This window comes from Calliopsis andreniformis, chromosome 2, assembly GCF_051401765.1.
Source record: "Calliopsis andreniformis isolate RMS-2024a chromosome 2, iyCalAndr_principal, whole genome shotgun sequence".
Lineage (NCBI taxonomy): Eukaryota > Metazoa > Arthropoda > Insecta > Hymenoptera > Andrenidae > Calliopsis > Calliopsis andreniformis.
The window spans coordinates 5,329,258-5,335,257 of NC_135063.1; positions in this window are offsets into that span (position 1 = coordinate 5,329,258).

The window sequence follows — 6,000 nt, forward strand, 5'->3', positions numbered from 1 at the left end:
GGCCACATCAGGCCACCTATACTCATAATACAAAAACGCTATTTTCATTATGAAAAATGCTCAAACACATTAATTAGATACTTCTAGTGGATATTCATGTATACTTCCAAGTTTTAAACTTATCTTTTCCGAATGTGATGTAAATTTATCACGAGCCAATAAATTTTTGCACTTAGTCAGATTCACTAAAATACTTCCCCTTCACTAACTGTTAATCACATAACATTGCAATTACAACATATTTTTCTACACATGTTCAAGTAATAATTCAATAAAAAGCAATCAATTTTAGTGCTCAGTTTACAAGATATTACAAATTGCCATATTAGGAACACGGACCTTATTCGCTATCTTTACCCCGCTGTACATAAAAACAACATTCCAGCGACGTCTAATGAAAGCTAGGCAGTAGGTAGACGCTCGCTGTCAGCGGATTTCACTTTCAGGAGCCGGAAATTATCTAGATCGACCACGGCGAGCCTTGAGGGGCGCAACATTCAGGGGCGTAAAAGCATGTTGGGAGCAAGGGCTCTGAAGATGCAAGGCAACCGCTCATTACCGAAACCGCTTTTATTGGTTACCGCGCGCGTGAAGATGTACACAGTCTACACAGAGAATGCACACCGAAGGGAAGGAAACGACGCGAAGAAAAACAGGGTGACGGAGGGGGATTGGGGAGGACAAGAAGGGGGCCAGAAAGAGCGCGCAAGCCATCATCCAGCAGCGGCGGGCCAAGAAGCCTGATTATACGGTGGGAGTGGCATGAGGAGCTCCAGTTGGGCATCGGGTTCCTTCGTAATTCGTAATACGTCCAGATATTGCGCCCGCGGCAGAAAAAAGTGCTTCGCGTTCGCTCGCGAAACGGAAGGAAAAAAAAAAAAGGGACGAAACGTCGGCCTTCATAGAGCCTCGGCATGCGATACGCGTTCAGGTCCCCTTTCTCGGTTCATGGTTTAATCTTTTGTCTCGTGACGACCTACACTTGCGACGTGAAGGACATTGCAGAGATTCAAGTGGATACTGTTGTTCATTTCTCTTATAGTAATTGTGGTCTCCATACTGAGCTCCTCTATGAAATCACTTATTATAATTGGTCTCGTAATGCATTTGTACAAGTACAGCTACCGTAACCAGAATGAAATGAATTAACTATACTCGCACTGTACTATACATGTCTTGCTCTTTCGTTTAAATTAACTTCAGCTCGCGTAATTTAACTTTTTTAGTGCCAAGTTATAAATGTATCAGATATTAGGACGTAATACTAAATTGGCACTAAAGGGTTAAGGAAAATCGTAAGATGGGAGGTTGATGATCATACGAGCAAAGAAGCAATTGATGGAAGTTTCCTTCTTTGCATATCCCCATCGATTTTTCCCAATCAACGTGGTCGAACAATCCACAGTCTACTGCTGAACAGGTATCCAGTAGTAATGACGTGGGTTTTATTTCCGTAGGTTTACGGTTCTCGTCACATGGAACGTCTTCCAACGTTCCTGGAATAACTCCACGAACCGAGGCATACCCTCGTTCGCGACGATTGTCAGCTCGCTCGCGAGACGCTGCTCACTACTTTGCCGCGAAGAAGTACGACGGTGTTCGGTGAAAAGCTGCGACGCTGACCTGTCCAGGCAAGAAGTCTGACGTCCATTAGAATTCCAGTCTGATGATAGGACGTTCAAATTTTTGTCTCGTTCTATTCAATTGGCGATGTTCACTTTATTCGGTGATTTCCATTCTAGGGAATCCTGTAAGTCTAAAGCTGTGGTTACAGCGGATGCGTTTTCTGATGAATATGTTTGAACTTGTCTCGCTCATACGATGAATAATTCTGACAGAAGAGTACAGTTGCCTTACATTATTATGTTCTTCTATTTTACAGTTCTCTTAAACAAACGTGGACTACTAATAAAATTCAGACTTCACAGAAGAATAGAATACTCGAACTATATCAATAGTGAATCATTCACCTTAGAAATACCATTAGTCTCGACTCAGTCCATCGAGCACGGCGTTAGAAAGGAATTAATGTCACAGATTCGGCAGTAATTGAATATCGCCGTCAGACCTCTTGCCCTGAAAATAAGACGCGACGAATCGATACAATTTATCAACCGACGACTTAATTTCGCTGCGGCCCCCAAAGATTTACAGCGAGCACTGAATCAATAATCCGTCGAGGTTGGGATTCGAGCGATATTTTATCAAAGACAGGTCCACGATTAGAACCCAGAGACCGGACGTAGTTCCAGTTTATGGTTTCTAATTCCATCGGATCGGTTTGCGATAGATCAAGACGGATGGTTCTTGACGGATGGCGCGTAATGGATAGATCATGATGGATACGCATCGCATGGGAGATAGACTTCGTGGCCTCGGGAATCACCACATATGGGATTAAGCCAGGACTCTGTTCGACGCTGCTCGGTCGCTGCCAACGTGGAGAGATCGATTTCCCAACCGATCGGCCAGGCTCCCTTAATTATTCGGTCGCCCGTTTCGATCGATCCCTTTCGTTCCGCGTTACAACACCTATGCCCCTGGTGAACGGCTACGATTCTATTACCGTAAGAATAGTAATAAATAAATAGAAACAAGCTCGGGGCATATATCAACCGCGGCCCCATATTTCATATCGTTATGTAAAGGGGCAACAAACGGAGTCTGGAAGTGTAAAACATCGTGTATCGTTAGATCGGTATCAGCATCGAAGAGTAATTGCTGCCGTTCAGATTTAAACAGGAGTGCCGATTGTGGCGTTTCTTGGGACGAAAATCGTAGAGGCGGTAGAAATAGGTAATTGCAAAGTAGAAACGCGTTTAAAACCTTTTTATACATTGTGAGCACAGGTGTCTGAACCTGTAGGAGGTAATTCTACATGTTAAAATAACACAAAAATCAAGAATAACGAAATTACGTTTCGGATTTCGTTTCAGAGTTATTAACCGTTCCAACAATGTCTGAACTTATTACTTATTCTACTGCCAGTGTTGCATTTCGTCAGACACAGCGGCGTCAGTAGAATAAGCCTCAAGTAGGACACATTTCACGCACATTTTGGACTTTTTCTCGACAACAAACGACTCGGAAGCGAAACCTGAAACACAACTTTATCTATCTTCAGGTTTGTCTTATTTTAGCATACAAGCTCATCCTGTAAAATTTCTGACATCTGTCGTCGAGCACCTCATATGAAAAAAAAAACCGAAAATCTCGTATCAATAAACCTTCATCGATCTTTACATTCATCAAACGGTCGTAAACAATTTCTCGTCGTCATTCGCTTTTGAGTTATTCCCAGGAAGAAGGATATGACAAGCGATTGAGTATCAAGAAAAACAAAAGAAACATCAAAACAGCGATCGCAAGTCAGAAAACTGCGAAAACTGTCCTATTTTTTCATAAATAAAACAGAGACAGAGACCTTTGTCACAGACAGTCATTAAAGGGATCGTATCGTCTCGAACTGAAAAACGTAGCGGGACCAGTTAAAAACCACTGATTCAGCGTCCCACGAATCGAGACGGAACAACTCCCAGAGGAGAGAGCCAGCTGCGCGGCATTAATTTCGAATCGGCCGATTTGGTCGCAGGTGTCCGCGCTCGTGGAAATGACCGATCGTAAAGAGTTCGAGGAACAGAGTCGTCAGAGGGCTCGGCGTTGGCGTGGGTCAGGATGCCGACGCGTCCAGGGTCCAGGGAGGGCCGTGTCTCGCCGCCGCCGCGAAGAATCCGCGGAGGAACGATCGATCAGGAGGGGGGCTGACACTAATTGCGGAGAACACTTGGGGAACACGCGTGGTTCCACGATGGAACGGCTGGAACGAACGCCGCGTGATTTATCGCTTATCGGAGGCGCTCGTCCCGCTGATTGGCTGACGAGCAAGACGCTGCTCCGCCGCGACACTCTTGTCTCTCCTCGATTTACGATCGGGCCCGCTCGCCGAGCATCATTGCCCTGGACACCGACGTCCACGTCGCCCTGCTGACGGCGTCGCCTCGTCCCGCTTGATTGCCAGCGAAATCGGACAGAAATCGCCTGGCTGACGGTCTATTAGCTCGCCGGAAGAGATACACGCGGGATCTAATAGGCACAACAGCCACCGCTGCCTAGGAAGGTAATGAGACTTCGATAAGGACTGGACGCTCTATTGATTCCCCACGAGGAAACGGTGGATGAATAGGTATTCTACTGCTTTATCTCGTGACACCGATGCCTCGCTGCTTGGAGGATACTGTTTCTGAGAGGATGATGCGCATGGACTTGGATCGTCTGAGGGTCACGAAAGATCTAGCAAACGTGAATTGCGATAAATTTGAAAGAAACTTCAAGTGGAGCTAATGCAGAGTAATTACATATAGGTACAGTAACTCATGGATTTGAATAGGAAGAACCGTTAAATTTACGTATATAAATTCGTGTTCTGTATTAATTCGTATGCTGTTAAAATTTTTTCCTTGCAGTGAGGGGTTCGATAGTGCTTTCACATACATTTGATGGATCGTTTAGAATTTAGAAGCAGGAAATTAGAGTTATAATCATTTTCAGAATGAATCTATGAATCATTGCATTATATCTACTCAGAAGCAGGAAATTAGAAGCACGATGGCTTTCATGATTGACTAGCCTATGAGTCATTGCATTATAGATTATGTAAGGTGTTCGAAAACAGATGTCAGAAGTTTTAAGAAGTGACTCTATTAGGCAAAATAAGAGGAAAATCAAGAATATGAAGATCATGTTTGAGACTTCGTTTCCAAGTTATTAGTTGTTCAAAGAACGTCTAAGATCACCCGAAGTGTGTCTGACTTGCGAACCTATTCTACTGATATCGTTGCGTCTGACCTAGCTAATGCACGCCGACAGCTGTATCTTTCGCAATTAATAACTCAAAAACAAAGCCTCAAACACAATTCCATCATTCTTAACTTTCGCCTTATTTCAACATGTAGAATCACTTCTTAAAATTTCTAACATCTGTTACCAAAAATCCTGTACATGTACACTATCAAACCAAGTATTATTATCTCAAGAAGACTCAAACACAGTGCCTAATTCCACCACAAGCAATTACATCAAATCCTCATATTTCCACAAACGCAAACACGAACCCAGTCTTGGAGCATCATAGGCGAAAGTCATCGCATATGAGAGCTACGCAAACAATTTTCTCCGAAGGAGGAGCGGTGATTCAATCCGGTGAAGGCCGTCGACGAAGGGGAAGAACAGTCGGGACAACAGGTCGGCAATTTGCGAGACACGCATTCCCAGAAGCGGAATGACCGGTCACAACAATGTCCGCCAATTTTTCTAATGCGATGCTTACGGGCATTGGCTACCTTCCGGGAAGCAGCGGCATTGTGTCCAGGATTTTTCCCTGGCCGGGATGCACCTGGTGGAAAAGCGAGGGAGAGACCGACTGGCGCGTTCTTCGGAGAATCGGCCATGCACAACCGCTATAGGAATCGATCGTACGATACTGTTCTGCCATTTGTAGATACCAGACATGCGAGCGAGCGAGTTCCTTTCCGGAAGGGAAGGTAGATTGAAACGCAACAGTGTGAAACGCCTTTTGGAGACATTCAGGGCAGGAGGAGGGGTATTGGACAAGCAGATGATTGATCAATTTGGAAGAAGGAAATGGGAATTTAAAGTTAATGTAAATGTGCTCTGAAAGGCTGAGATTCCTTGGTGACTCTTATGAATGTTACAGTGAGCAGTGTATAATGTTTCCTCCATGGAGGCTCAGTGCTCAGTGTTCTTTGGTCTCACTAAAAATTGTGAATGACAGTATGTCTACGCGAGTACAATCCTGCCACCCTAAATAATCTCAAATTATAACAAATATAATAACGAAGCTATAACGACTAAATACTCTATTTCTTCATGAAGGATTATTAAATTCAAATGTTCAGATACTAAAGATACTTTAGAGCTCCTTTTAAGAAAAGAAAATATAACATAGCAGATTTCATAGTCGAATCCCCATCATAATTCGTA